Genomic DNA, 15,118 nt, shown 5'->3' with positions numbered 1-15,118 from the left:
ATGAAATACAGTACAGTACACAGGAAGAATGCACTGCCCTTCTCCATTATAGTTAGGCAGGAAATTTTTGTTTCAAAATAAAATGAATGGCACAAATGGTTTAGGTGAGCTTTTATTTTGGAGGTTCTCCTCGAAGCATGGTATGGTGAGAATCGTCCTTCCAGAGCAGCTCTTGTTGTTCTAAACACCATTTTTTTTCTTGACTGACTTTCTTTTTTTCAATTGATTCTTTGTTTTTACTAACAACTTACAAACAAATTCGGCCCCGTAACTCGTTCATATGTAGAGGAGTGTTTGTACACAAATTTGTCCCATGTACTGCCCACTAGTCTAAACATGGCATTCTGCATTCATGGAATATGGATTAAGCAGCAAAGTCCACCTGTTTTCATCTCGCTCAGAGGGTGGCCATTTTGCCACATGATGCTAATTGAAAATGACATCACACGCATCCAATTCCACAACTCAAATTCCCACTCTTGTAGAACCTCAATTTTGCATTCCTGTCAAGCATTTGAGGGTGTAGGGTGTCCCAATTCTGCAATTGGTTGGCAATCAGTCCGGGGTGTCCCCCGTTTACTGCCCGAAGACTGCTTGGATAGGCACCAGCTAGCCAGCGACCCTAATGAAGATAAATGGCTACTGTGTCCCAATTATGGTGAATGCAATATGCAATTCAATGCATATTTGACCAAAGCAGCTGGAAAATGGTGGATTTCAGTGAAATTTCTGTTAGGTAGTTCTAGCTAGCTAGTTGCCCCAGCCAGTGAAGGTCAACTGTGTGAAAGTTTCCATCATTGGCCCCTGTTAGGCGATGGACCTGGGAGAAAGTGAACCAATTAGAACAACAAAAAAAAGTAAACTTGCTGAAGGCCACCAAAATAATGAATCATTCGTCAGAACCATTATGTAAAAAAAAAAAAAAAAAAAAAAAAAAGACCTCAAGAGGGTGCTTACACTGCCCTGCTTAGACCCTAATAATGACTAATTGATGCAGCACACAGTAAATAATATCTTGAATCTGTGACCATGAACACATTGCACCTATCTTTCCCACTTTGCTGATGCACCTTTTAAAACACACACACAGAGCTCATTGAGTCAGCCCACACAGTCACAGCTTGTTCCCACAAAATGAGAATCTTGTGTGTACCCCAAAATAGAAATGAATAGATTTGAGCTTCGTGGTTGAGCAAAGGAAAAGTACGGTGTGTGCTAGTTAGTGAAATTTAATAAAGTTTCCTTTATATTAATAGAGATTTGATGTGTGCCAGCTTTGACAGATGGTTGGTAGGATTTGCGTTTGTATCTAATAATGCATACTTCAGTGGGGTTAATTAGGAGCAGAATGCAAAATTGTGTCCCTTTGCATTTTAATTAGCAACTTTGGATGTTGTTGTTTGCCCCTTTTGACATTCTGAAAGCACTATGTGACTCGAGGACCAATTAGGGTCGCCCAGCATAAGCATAACCAATTTAAACCTGAATGCAGTATTTGAAACGATCACGTTGATTTTATGATACCATATGACATGTCACTATTAGCAACTTTACCGTTAGCACTTTAGCACCCCAGCACTTTAGTTCACTTCTTTAGTCTCCTATTTATTTTGGAATTTTTTTTTAATCACATTAACTGTTTATTTCTGTAAGGATGAATAAAGTATCAGTATACTTTGATTATGTAAAGAGGATTAACTGAGCAGTTGTAGGTGATGCAGCAAACTTGTTGCTATCATGTAACAGAATTTCAAGACCAATATTTGATAATACTTAAAGTAATGACAACACTATATAGACAAGCAACCTTTTATTTACTATTTTTTAAGATATGGTGCTTTTTGGGTTCTTACCATGTGAAACGTTCCTTAAATCAACTACAAAATTGTCCTAAATTACTTCTAAAATTACCGGTACTCCTCATAGTTTCCATCATTATTTCTATTAATGCCAGTGTGGGCCAAATACATTTTATGTTGGAGTATAGGATCTTTAATTACTGCATATTATCATACTATTTCTAGCCATCAGCTGAGCTCAGCTTTAGTTTAAGCTCCAATTTACTTTGAAGGCTGCTGCCATCATAAAATAGTGTCCATGCTTTTAGCATGAATGGCTTAGAATGAGGATAGCTGATGTATTCTTGTAATTGGCATATTGTTTCATGAAAAAAAAATAATTGGTTCATTTGAGCCAGTTGAAGGATGACAAAAAAAAAAAAAGCCTCCCTTTAAAGAAGATCCATTGTGTTCTTCAGGGACTAATCTTCTCAGCTGTCCTATTTATTGTGTGTGCGCTAACATACACGAACATGGATTTGCTTGTCTTACTTGTCATGGCTATGAAGGAAGAAGAGGATGATTAATGATGCAAGTTTCTCTTTCAAGTGCCATTATGGGGGCATCATTCAACGATGCTACGACTGCCAGCAACACCACTGTCATCTTAACTCGGTGTGTACAATAGATTCTAAATTCTGTCTTTTTTTATTCTCACGTGAAGAACATTTGACTTTTCATTAGCAATTACAGAGCAGTTGCTTGACAGGCGAGGCTAAATGTTCTTTTGAGGAGTTATTTTCTATTTAGTTTCAAAAGAGTGTTATGCCGCAACTGACTTAAATGCACAGAGGCATTGACAAGGAAAAACATCTTGATGTTATGATTCTTTAATGGTTAATAGCTGGGGCGAACAATTAGGAAAAATAATACTATTGTTCCCCCTCCTCCCCCCATATTAGGATAATCTAACGTGTTTTCAACATTGTCCCCCAATATTTTTTTCTTTTATCTTTCTCTTTTCTTTCTTTTTTATATGAAACGAGGAATGAATGGTCAGTGCACCGTGAAAATATTCACAGCACTTTATCCATGTTTTGTCATGTTACAGCCTTCGTCCTAAGTGTATTAAATTGATCTCTTTCCTCAAAATTCTACAAATAATACCTCATTATGAAAATGTGATTTTTCTTGACATTTTTTTGAATTTGTAACATAAACAAAAAAAAATCACATTTACATATAATAATATGATACTCGCAACCTTTGCCTAATACTTTGTTGAGACACCTTTGGCAACAATTTCATCCTCAAGTCTTTTGGAATATGATGCCTCAAGCTTAGCTTTGCTGACTTTCGGCAGTTCTTCCCATTCTTCTTTGCCGTAATTCTCAAACGCCTTTAGGTTGGATTGGGAGACATCTATACACGACCATTTTCAGCTCTCTCCAGGGATGTTCAATTGGATTCAATTGTGGGCTCTGGCTGGTCCACTCCAGGACATTCAGAGGGTGGTTCTGGGTTCTGAAGCCAATTTTTTTAGATCTTGGCTGTGTACTTCAGGTTGTTTGTCCTGCTGAAAAATGAAGCTTGTCCCTAGTCTGATATCTAGAACACTTTGGAGCAGGTTTTACCTGGGATATGGCTGCATATTGCTGAATTAATTTTTCATTCTATAATGACTATCAGTTCCTGCTTCTGAGAAACACCTCCGTAGCATGATGCTGCCACCACCATGCTTCAATCTATAAATGGTTTCGGCCTGGTGATGAGCGGTTTCTGTTTTCCCCTAAAATGATGGCTGGCGTTCAATGTGTTCGATCAAAGTCTCATCGGACCAGAGAATTTGGTTTCTCATGGTTTGAAAGTCATTCAGGCACCGTTTGGCGAATTCCATACGGGCAAATTGCAAAACGGCCCTTTAAAAATGTGCATTGCTGTGCTGGCATGCCGTTTAGTTTGACTGCGACTTGCGTTAGACCTGCGCTGGGCTCAAAAATAGACACCCCCTTTTGTCTTCGGAATTGAAGGATATTACGGACTATGTTGTTATTTTCATTTTCAAACCACTCAGTCAGGTACGTTTTGGATCGTCTGGCCAGTCTGGTTTATATTGCAACTCTAAAGAATTTGTTCGTTTCACTCTTACTCCAAAGTCTGAGTTGCCCAAAGCATCAGGTAAAGAATTAACTCCCCTTCCCTTGCTTCGTCTTTATTTGTGGTTGTCTTTTTTTTTTTTTTTTTTTTTGCTTGCGGAGAGCCTCATTTCTCCCTTTGCAGTGTTCCATCGTGAGTAAGCATCCTCTCCCGAGAGCCGATGTTTATCCTCGGATCTCAAATTCCAACCTTCCCAAACAGGGCATGACTGACCTGAAAGAGTACAGATGCCTTCTTTATTCCTGCAGCCCCAATCTCACAGGACTGATATATACACACCACTGAAGCAGCTTGAAGAGATTGCAAAGAGTTGTTGTTTTTTTTTTCTTTTTCTGCGAGGGGAGGTATTGAGACACTGTTTGCATCTTAATAACATGCCCGCTTTATCCTCGCTACTGTATCCAATTCACTTCTATTGATTTCTTCTTCCCTGCTTTAAATCAGTTGATAGCTTTGTAGACTAAATGTGCTTGGCTGGAGGCCTATGTCTTCTCTCTTTGAATGTTTAGGTGTGCTTTAAAACAGTAATGACATTTTCTGTTAAGCACTGTTGACATAAAAGTGCTAAATTGTGTACATATTTTTTGTTAATGTAGCCATAGTGTACTGAGCAGCTAAGACAGTTACACGTGTATCACTTTCCTTCTGAGTACATCACAATCAGTGAAAGGTGTCAGTACTCCTATGTGGTAGTGTCAGTAAAACACTATATACTATAAACCAGTTCACTCTTTTGAATTGAGTTCCTGTTTTACTACTTTAAATCAGCTTTCTACAACCCATATTCTTCTCCTTTGTGTGTGTACATGTGTGAACGTGTTCAAGGTGCACTTTTGAAAAGAAAGCCAAGCAAGCAGATGATATCATGCTGTTTAAACTTAATCCAAACACATTAAACGTTATGCATGAGTGTAACTGTCACGGCCAGTTGGGGGGGGGAGCGCAGTAAATTCTTCAGTCTTTTGTGTGCTTTTTATTGACTGAAATGCGTCACTGTAGTCACAGAAAGCAAAACAAAGCCAACAAAGGGGCAGGTGCAACTTCCTCTTCTTATTCACATACATGTGTCACTGTATGCTAATATTTGAGCACAGTGATCACATTCACGGTTGTTGCACTTATGTATTTTTGTTTTTGCTGATACCCTGATTAAATTCGATATGTAGCGGATTTAGTCCAAATTTCAGTCAGCATTAGATTACATACAATATTACAATAATACATGTAGTTTGACTCCGATAATAGATGTTGTCTTTTTTTATCGTATTCCCGCCAGTCTGACATGATTCATAACCAAACTAAAAAAGTAATCAGCTAATTTATGGTGCGACAAACTGTGTTACAAACTGAGTCATTGATTGACCGTTTGACTGATGAAAAAGAAATTATCCGACTCACTAAGTTAAAAACTGAGGCTGCATAATTAACAAATAGTTATAAATAATGGCGAAAACATAAGTACATTTGGCCAAAATGGACACATTTTGAAAATTGGCTAAACCGGTGGACTTACTGACGAACTAGATCAGTGTGTCAATAACTAAATGATCAAGTTACTAAAGAGTTTGCTGTGTAGCTTATTGATTGGCTCGCTTACTAGCAAGACTGTCTGTAAGGGTGCATGAGGACTTACACTCTGAGCAAGGAGATGGAAGAATGGATGGATGGATGGATGGATGGATAGATAGATAGATAACCTTAATAATGCTGTTAGAATAAAATCCGCACTGCCATTTTGACTTGGTGACCTCATTCCCGAATCACAGTTTGTAGTTGATCATATACAGTATGCTCATTTCCTAAAACGACCGAAGCTGGCTCTCAGTTAAGTCAAGCAACAGTTAAACGACTCAATTAAGCGGCTTGACTTTCTCCTACAACACAGCTGGCTAGCCCTGAAAAGAACAAGTAGCAACAAGTCAATAAGCACGGTTATGACTCTTCATCCATTATTGACGGTGCACGGCTGCTTTGTGTGGACCCACGCTAACTCGGGATCTTCTCGACTTGTTTTGTTCCACAGGCAGCAGGTGGCTTGCGATGATTCTTTCTTTTTTTGTTGTTCTTAATTGTCGCTTGTGAACTTGAGCCCCAGACAGGAGTGTCTTCCCAGGAGGCTCAGACGATGAGCTTCAGGTTTCAGTTTCCCGATCTTGTTGCTTGTTTGTCATCGAGAAAAATCATACGCCTTTGAACATTCACTACAATGTCACTGGAGTTGCCGTAGCCTATTTTTATAGCAAACGCTTAAATCATCAACGTCTTAACATACAGTATTTTGTAAGCCCTTTCCCCTGTACACATACTCATAAAAATCAAAAAGGATTTATTAAAATCTTTTGTAAGTCTTGCATCCACTTCCATTCATAAACTCAAGAGCAGTTAAAAAAAAAAAAAGCTTATATTGTCACACAAACCCTTCAACATCCCGCCAAAGTTGGTAAACATTCTATTTCAGACACACTCAAAAAAGTCAGACGCATTATAATCGCAAATTTATCGCAACTCTACACATTTTTAATTATTTGTGAGCCACCCTTTGGGAATTCTTATTTTATTGGATCCTCTGAATTTCTGCTCCTTTATACAATACCTTAACATTAAATCCTACATTCCATGACACCAGTTTGTTATGACATTTTTTTTTTTCCTTGACAAGAAAAAGCCCCACTGATTTACTTCCAAGTATGCTTGTTATGGGCTGCCCAGGCTCAGCCTTAACAGCTGCAATAAAAATACAAACATCTGCTCATTCAGGATTTATTCTGGAACTCTTTAAAATCTTTGGCAGGTAGCTAAATTACAGGTTTGCTTGAGAAACGTATAAAATTAAATATATTGCGCAATACATGTCAGAGCTCTTTTATTTTCTTAGACAATCAGGAATTCTATGGGCGGGATAAGCTTCCTTGCCTCTAAATGTGCCATTGAATGGCCGTTGTAAAGCTTGCATTATTTATCACTGTGGGAGTGTTCACACATACAGTACTGCAGGGAAAAGATCGTTTAAGACGATGAGAGGACACAGACCTCTGCCAAAGCATCAACTTTTGTCACTTGTGCAATCAATGTTGATACAGTAATTAATCATAAACTGTCTTCAGCAAGTTTTACACTTACCCGAGGTAATATTGATAACATCGAATCCTAGCCCTGGTTTTGAAAGGATAGCTTTCAAACACTAACTGTGCTTTGACTTGCAAGCATGAATAACCCCAGACTGGAAATTCTCATTTGAAACGCAAAACCCAGATTTGAAAGTAGACTTACACTGATCTGATTGACTGGATTGGATCATCAAGTGATGAGCTGTAATGTCATAATTTGTCTGCATCAATTGGCTCCTAAAATAGAACATTACTGCCAACAGAATCTTCATTTCAGTGACATTCTCTGCTGTCGTTTTTAATAAACCAGGGATTCACAGAATGCAGTTTAATCTTATCAAAATTCTTTTCTAGGACCTTTTTTTGCCCATTTTCCATGTATTGAATGTTTTTAAAGATTATTTAGTTTATTATTACTATTTGACCAAATTTCTTTCAGTGGGTGTCAATTATGCACAATTTTTTTGCTAATGCTGAGCGGGCGCTCTTGAATAGTGCGCCTCGACTGTACAGTTAATTATTATTTTTTTTAATATATATTTTTAGGCCTGTCACCATAATCGACTGTTCGATGGGAAACAAATGGAAACAATAGTTCCCCTCTGCTTTCCTCTTGGAACTGAAAAATTAGTCCATTCTCCTATCCCAATTTCCAGTTAAGTTTGCATGGCTCGTCCATTCATAGGCATGTAAAACTTTATCTCATTTTTAGTGAGGCACAGCACTATACAGTAGCGATTTGCTGCTGCTAACTATTGTTTGGCTAACATGAAACCATCATTTGACATTCAAGCATTGCTAAGGGTTAATAAACAGTAAGTGTCTGTTTAAAATGCCTAAAAAGGTGTCCAGGTTATTAGAAACAATGAATCTGTCTGACAGCATCAATCAAAAGTGAGCATTATCATCTTTTGTAAAGGTAGAATTTTACAAGCAGCTCCTATGCTGGATATGATTGGATTGTGCTGCAGTGCAGATGAATGTGATCGTCCAGTGAAGTAGAAGTGTGGCCATTCGAGCCAGGGCTACTTTTTCAGCAGCCTGCAGTCATCATTCCTCCATTTTTACGGTCCACGCATACACTGAAATTCATGACCTCATCATAATGCAGGAATTGATTTGACATGCTGCGATTTCCTTTTTTTTTTCTTCCACCGCTTCCCAAACCCATTTTGATTTTTTTTTTCCATGCCAAGGAGAATATGATGTGCACCTTCCCATTCCATTTGATGTTTAGAAATCACATTTGATGGTGCCCACAAGAATATAAGCTGCTGGTTCCACATGAAACAATAATGTTCAGCCATGACTGCAGTACTATTTGTGTTTTGAAGTGTCACTGTTGGCATGCCATTAAAAAAAAAAAGAAAGAAGACTGACAGATAATGCACCGAGATGACTCTGGCGTTAATTGAGTGTGTGATGTTGTCAGGAGATGGCAGTTTGGGGGTTATTTGATAGGTGGTTTTTGCAAATGGAACTGAAAGGCGTCATTAATCCGCTCATCTGTATGCCGCACGGTATCAGGACGAAGGTAGCGGGGGAAATTGCTCGTCATCCTCGCCGGCTGTTAATTGTTTTCCTGATGAGTTCGGCGTGGGAATGTGTCTATTTACCTAAATGTTAACAAGGACAGCGGTGACCCACTTAATGCTCCTCCTCCTCCTTCTCACCCTCCGCTCTGAATGAAGGATGAGACAAATCCTTTCGCGCTCCATGAACACTTAAGGAAAAAAAAGAGCATTATAGCGCTTTAAGAAGTTGAAACATGTTTTCATTTGTGATATGACTTTTTTTTTCTGTAAAAACAAACAAGTTGTTGAGGGTGCCTACTCAACAAGCGTGAAATTAAACACAGCTTTGAAAAAATGCAGTGGGTCTACTTGAAGTAGCGGTGCCAAACTCAAGGCTTGCAAGCTAGTTTTGTCCCTGCACATCATTTATTGTGGCCTGACAAATGAAAAAAAAAAAAAAAGTGGTTTCAAGCATTTTTTTTCCGAGACATATTCAATCCCAGAAATTGCTAGCACTGAATGAGTTAAGTAGTTAGTCACTATTGCCAACGTCTTGTAGACCACTAGCATTCAGCAAAGCATCAATTTCACAACTTATCTAATTTTTGAATTGTTTTGATTTTTAAAATGACAAATACTGCTCAAAAACTTAAATTTATAGTGAATAATTGTTGCTGGTGTTAAAAGTACAAGGCAGGTTTTTCACCAAAACCACAAATGAAAACCTCATGCAGCATACTAGTTGTGTTGCATATGACTTTTTTTTTTTTTTTAAACAAAAAGCCAGCGCAGTAATGGAAGCAGAACTTCAAAAAGTCACACTGTCACCTTGAAGCACTTACTGTGGACATGGCGGTAACCTGAAATTACCTTCTAATACCACACCAGATGCAGAGAATACACTGCTCTTATACTACTAGCAAGCATGCAATCACACACAAATACATTACTTTTATAATGTGTGTGTTGCTTTGTATCAAAAAAAAAAAATGCAGGTTTTGTGCAGCAGTAGTCGCTCTTTATGTGGCCTCCTGCAAGTGCCTCAATAACAGCCTTTGTCTACTGTGTTATAGGAATAAAAATAAAACACTTCAAGCAGTGTTTTTGGAACAATAGTGTTGCCATGTCTGAGTTTTGGCTTCTGAGACACAATTTTAACAGCTTTGGTGTCATACACAAATAACAATTTCACTCTGTTCCTTCTATTTTCTATAAATTCTATTCTCACTAGGTTTGAGACACACATTTGCACACATACACTGTACACATGCATAGTTTTTGCCGTGGGATGCATACTTTCAAATCAATGTGCATCCCTCAGATGCACATTCATCAAATTCATCATTGTCCATCTACAGTGGACCCCCAGGGTATGACATCCCTGCCTTACGTTTTTTTCAGCTCAAGACGTGATCTGCAACGTTTTTTTGTCCCCTCTTTACAGTATTTTTCCCGCTTTACGACAAAAACAACTGTCATGATCCTAGGGGTTGGCTGTATTTGTGTTGTTTTGTCTCCATCTTCAGGTGTTTTTAAGTAATTGCCCATATTTTCTGGTCCTGCCTGCGCTGCAACACGTCACTCAGGTGTCGGTCTGCTATTGGTCTGCGTCACGACTCCCTAAGATACTGGTCTGCTATTGGTTGGCATCACGGTCAAAATGGCGGCATGCTACGGACTTGATGTCGTCTGAATGCTTAAAATAATGTATTTATTGTGCCTTTCACAGCTTAATTCAAACTTTAATGGGTGAGCCATGGGTCCCAAGATTGCTAGTGATGTTAAAGAGAGAAGAAGAAGATTTATATGGAAACGAAGCCGGATTTAAGAAATACGAAGAAGACTAAGCTAACCCAGACTAGGCTAGGGTACTGTCATGAGGGAATATTGCCATAACAAGCTTGTCACTTAAAAGTAAATAAATCATTTCAATATTTTTTATTTATGATGTTTTTTAATTGTATACATGTACAGTATATTATATATATGTAGCACTTACTATACTATTTTGATATCATTTTTCTGACTTTTGAGGAGTTGTTTGCCCTTACAAAGATTCTGGTATGTGTTTTTTCTCCCCCTTCTAAAATGCCTTATTAAAAAAAATGCTATTTTTGGGCCCAAAACACATTTAACGGCAATTTTTCTTTTTAGTATCAGTGATAAACTAAACAAACCCTCAAAATAAAAAGTGGACTTTTCTACCAAAATTGACAGTTACATCAGTGGTTGTGATGCCAGAATAATATGCAGAACAATCATTATACCCCCCCCTCCCAAAAAAAAACAAAAATCTTTCTTTGTTCATGATAGTATCTAGTGGGATTAAGTGTTGAATTCAGATCAAAAGTAGTCCGCCAGTGTTGCTTCTCAAGATGCTTGTGATGCTATAATATGACTTAAATTTAGCGCTTTAGAAGGTAAATGCAAATGATCAAATAATAATGTATCAATGCTGTCCGTCCATTTGGAATGCGTTTGCTGAAAACTAACCCAAGAGACAATTTCCTTTTGAAGAAGAAATAGGTCACAGATTCAATTACAGCCACTGAAGCATGGACTCAATCTATCATGGCAAATTAAGTGTGTTTTAGCAACCTACATTTCTCTCAGCATTTTATAGACATATTCACTCAAGTGGAGAGATTGAGTTGAAACGGAAAGTTATTAAGATCCCCCTTGCTCTCATTTTTCTTCGTTTAAAAATGGTCCAAACATCGTAAAATGGCAACCTTTATAGATGCTATCAAATCAAGTGGATTCAAATGTTGACTGAAGTGAGTTTCATTCTTTTAGGGAGTTTTGGCATAAACATTTTTGACTGGCAAACTCATTCAAACATACTTGCAAATACATTCTAACATATTTGCTAGAGAGATTGAACATACTTGAAGGCTAAATGCTAATAACAGCATTTTTCTCCATAATAACATGGGATTTTGACTTGCATATGCGTATACCCCTAGTCAATATGGGACAAATGCCAAACAAATATCATATTATGTGCAATATTTCGACTGAAAGTGGAATTATTCTTCCTTCCTCAACCTTCCTTCCTTCCTCAAGGAGCACCTCTAATTTCATTGTTGTAATACAGCGACAATAAAGGCGATTCTGATGGATGGAGAACCTCAATGTGGGGAAGGGGCCATTATATAAGTTAGTTACACTGCAATCTAATTGGGAAAGTGCAGAAAGGCTCACTAGCAGCCAAAATTAATATTGATAACAAATGCTTTACTTGAATGTTTAATTTTACAGTACATTCAGGGGAAAACAAAGTGTCAAACATGCATCAATATTGCAATCAGTCCAATTTCCTCCAGCGACACTTTTACGGATCAAAACAAATTAGCCTCACTGCTTGAGTAGCTAAATAAACATTTTAGTGAAGCGTCTTAGTTGTCATTAAATGAAGGGAAGTCACATAAAAACACCCTTATGTTTCACTCGCCTGCAGACCCTCGGCTGAAATGCCAGTAAGATTTGTGTGGCGAAGATAAACGCTCATTTTTAAATGCTGCTCAGGCACACAAAAGCAATTTCGCGAAAGGCGATCCATCGTCTTCTGGCGCTTATTATTGTGTTGATATTTGCGCAATGTAAATCTGTGCTTGTCATCTAATAAGGTACGGCAGGTTCTCTCATTTCCCCCCTGGTACTCTTCAAATGCTGGTTGCCATGGCAAAGACACACTGACCATCAGAAGAACCTCTCTGCCGCTTGTTATGGACTCTTCTGCTGTTTAGCACTAAAGCCGCCATTATGTTGCAGTGCAGAAAATCCGCCTGGAATCTTCAGATCGTTGCACCTCTTTGTAGAAAAACTCTATGAAGTAAGCTTTAATATTTTATAATGCCCAGTGCAGAATCGGTTACGAACTGCTGAGAATCACAAAATTCTTTGCTACGGTGCGGCATGCCAGTGGATCTTGTTTAATAATTCTTATCTGATAGTAGCATGAAAATTATACTCATGAAAAGAACTGATTTATACAGTACCTTTCACAAAACCCAATCTTTGTGTGGTTCCACTTTCAAAATAACCCTGCCCATAATGATAACGTTAATAACTTCTGTGGTCCAAATATTTGTTGTATTCCCAGCAGGCATTTATTATTTACTTTTAATATGCCTCCCACATTCCAAAAACATGCATGGCAGGTGAATCGGACACTCTAAATTGTCCTTTGGTGTGATTGGGTGCGTGATTGGTTGTTCGTCTCTTTTGTGCCCTGCAATTGGCTGGCAACCAGTTCAGGGTGTCCCCCGCCTACTGCTCGAAGTCAGCTGGGATAGGCAGCGGCAAGCCTGCGACCCTTGTGAGGGTAAGCGGCTCTAGAAAATGGATGGATGGATGTGCTCAAGGCTTTGGTAACAACCAATCACGGTACACCTTGTGAAAATCACAGGTGAGCCAGGATGGGTTGTTACCTGAGCCTTGAGCATGTGTGATGTCATTTTCAGTTGACAGAAAGTAGAAAAAATGTGTTTTCAAAGGTGTCACTGGACACATAAAAACCTTTTAGCTATTAACTACAGGCAACATATTTACTTTTTACTGTGGAAAATGAACATTAATTAATAACATTATGGTATCTCTTTAACCCTTCTGTTGTACATCTCTGACCAACAATGTGAATGGGGTCAACATGACCTGCTTTGTTTTATCATTCAAAAAAATATTGGCCATCAAATTAAGTTTCATTATTATTATTTTTTTTTTTACTTTGGATTTTCCAAATGGTCAATTTTTCCCCTAGTAAATTCAACAAAAACACACTAATTGGACATCATGAAAAAAAAAATATCATGGAGGAATTCAAAAGAAAAATGTGCCCAATATGTTGAAAATTTGTAGTTTTGCGAAATTGTTTTGGTAGTCATAAACAATTTCAATGCTGACCTAATGAGCGAGCGAAATCCTTGCAGTTTGGTTAGATTTTTGAAGAATTGTTTTTTTTTTACAGAGCATTCAAGTTGAACTCCAATTTTTCTTTCATCATTTTACAACCTAGTTTCTCAACGGCAAAACACACTGTGCTTTTTCCTTCCTTCGTCCGTGCCATGTCTGATCACGTTAAAACATTTAGTGCACTTTGCTTTAAACAAGTCATTACGAGCTTGCTTTATGTGTCGCTGGCACAGAGGAATCACATGACTATTTTGAGTGCCTCTCGCAGTTTAAAATGAAGTAAAAAAATATTGTGCGGGGAGTAATGTGTTTACACACGCATCGTGCATTCAGCCAGTGTGCGCTTTTTTCTGGGCATGCAAAGTATCAGGCAGGTAATTGATTTTCACAAGCTTCATTAGCTGCAATTTGTATATCAGATGGGCTGGAAAAGAGAGTTGTTGATTACTCTGATCTTGCTATTCGGAAATTACATTTTGCACCCCTCTTTTCGCCGCGCCCGTAACAATGTTGATTTATATTGTTGACTCTCAGCAAGTCTTTTTGTGTATTCAGTCTTAGTTTTGTGTTTGCGTGCGCTGTCATAAATTTGAGAATTAATGTGCTGTGTTATCAAAGAATGTGCTGCGGCTTTTTAATACGCAGTTAGCATGCATAATGAGTGTAGGACTTTGTATTTGTTTGCAATAGATGATAATCTTTCACAAATCATATTACACCGGCGATAAAAGTTTGCAGCATAGATCTGACTATCTTACTTTTTTATGGACCAATACCTTATTCCAAACTCACACTGTTTTCTTTAACTCAGTCTCTACCAAAAAATGTGGTAGTATTTTTAAATTACTACGTTTCATCTAAAAAAATATGATTGTTTTTTTTTTATTTTTAACAAGTGCTATCTTGGGTTTGATGTAACTCCTGCAGGAGGTGTAAAAGTGATTTCACACTACAAAAACGGCCACTAGGTAGCAGAAGTGCATTTGAGCTGAGTTCAGCTAGGCACAATACAGGTACTGAAGGAAGAATAAGCAGGAAATGGAAATGTGGAGGCTTGTGCACATGGAAAAAGGCATTTTGAGTAAAACGTGGATAAAAATGGAAATCGTAGTACACGTGTTGGTCTACTTAATCCTAGATACAGTAAGTGCTTTAACAAGAAAACATAATAAAGGTAAAATCACACTGCAGCTACACAATATATTTTGTTGCAATTGATCATATTTCTCAAATTTACAGTTCATACAGTCACTGGCAACAATTACCAATAGGTTACTAGAAACATATTAGTAAGAAAGAACATCATTCATAGTGTTCTCTTCTCTAATAAACATTTTGATACCATTTAAAATTGTGTTATTTATGCTGTGTTGTAGTTGATCAGATGTTTGAGATGTCACAAAAGCAAAAAATATTAGTGTGAAATTCAAAGTTCAACTTGAAAGGAGTATTTTCACCAAAAGCTATTTTTTTCTTTTCCAGTCTGAAAAGGAGAATTTGTGAAAAGAGCCTATGTTCTGTTGCTATTACTTAAGAACAGAAAAGGGTAAAAAAAAAAAAAAAAAAAAAAAAAAAAACTTAATTTTTGATTGATAATATGAGTGTAATTTTTCTTTTGGTGGGTACACACACCATAACACAATATTCT

General features: G+C 37.7%; 1 protein-coding gene across 28 annotated transcripts in view; it reads left to right on the top strand.

Moving 5' to 3' along the window:
- The window catches only part of LOC148424444 (uncharacterized), a 196,112-nt gene that overhangs the window by 9,618 nt on the left and 171,376 nt on the right, over positions 1 to 15,118 (top strand). For 15 of the 28 annotated variants that reach the window (XR_015865491.1, XR_015865490.1, XR_015865486.1 and 12 more), the window contains exon 1: positions 14,491 to 14,613. The exons of 6 other annotated variants lie outside the window; for them this stretch is intronic. The gene's annotated coding sequence lies outside the window, so the exon portion shown is untranslated. Of the gene's footprint in view, positions 1 to 2,355; positions 2,454 to 14,490; positions 14,645 to 15,118 lie in introns of those variants that run through there. 7 more of the 28 variants (XM_088413976.1, XM_088413975.1, XM_088413964.1 and 4 more) reach the window with 4 other exon arrangements.

The sequence above is a fragment of the Hippichthys cyanospilos genome, chromosome 4, assembly GCF_059441005.1.
Source record: "Hippichthys cyanospilos isolate Australia breed blue-spotted pipefish chromosome 4, RoL_Hcya_1.0, whole genome shotgun sequence".
Classification (NCBI taxonomy): domain Eukaryota; kingdom Metazoa; phylum Chordata; class Actinopteri; order Syngnathiformes; family Syngnathidae; genus Hippichthys; species Hippichthys cyanospilos.
Note: the sequence above shows the minus strand (reverse complement) of the source record. Positions and strands in the feature narration are given on the sequence as shown.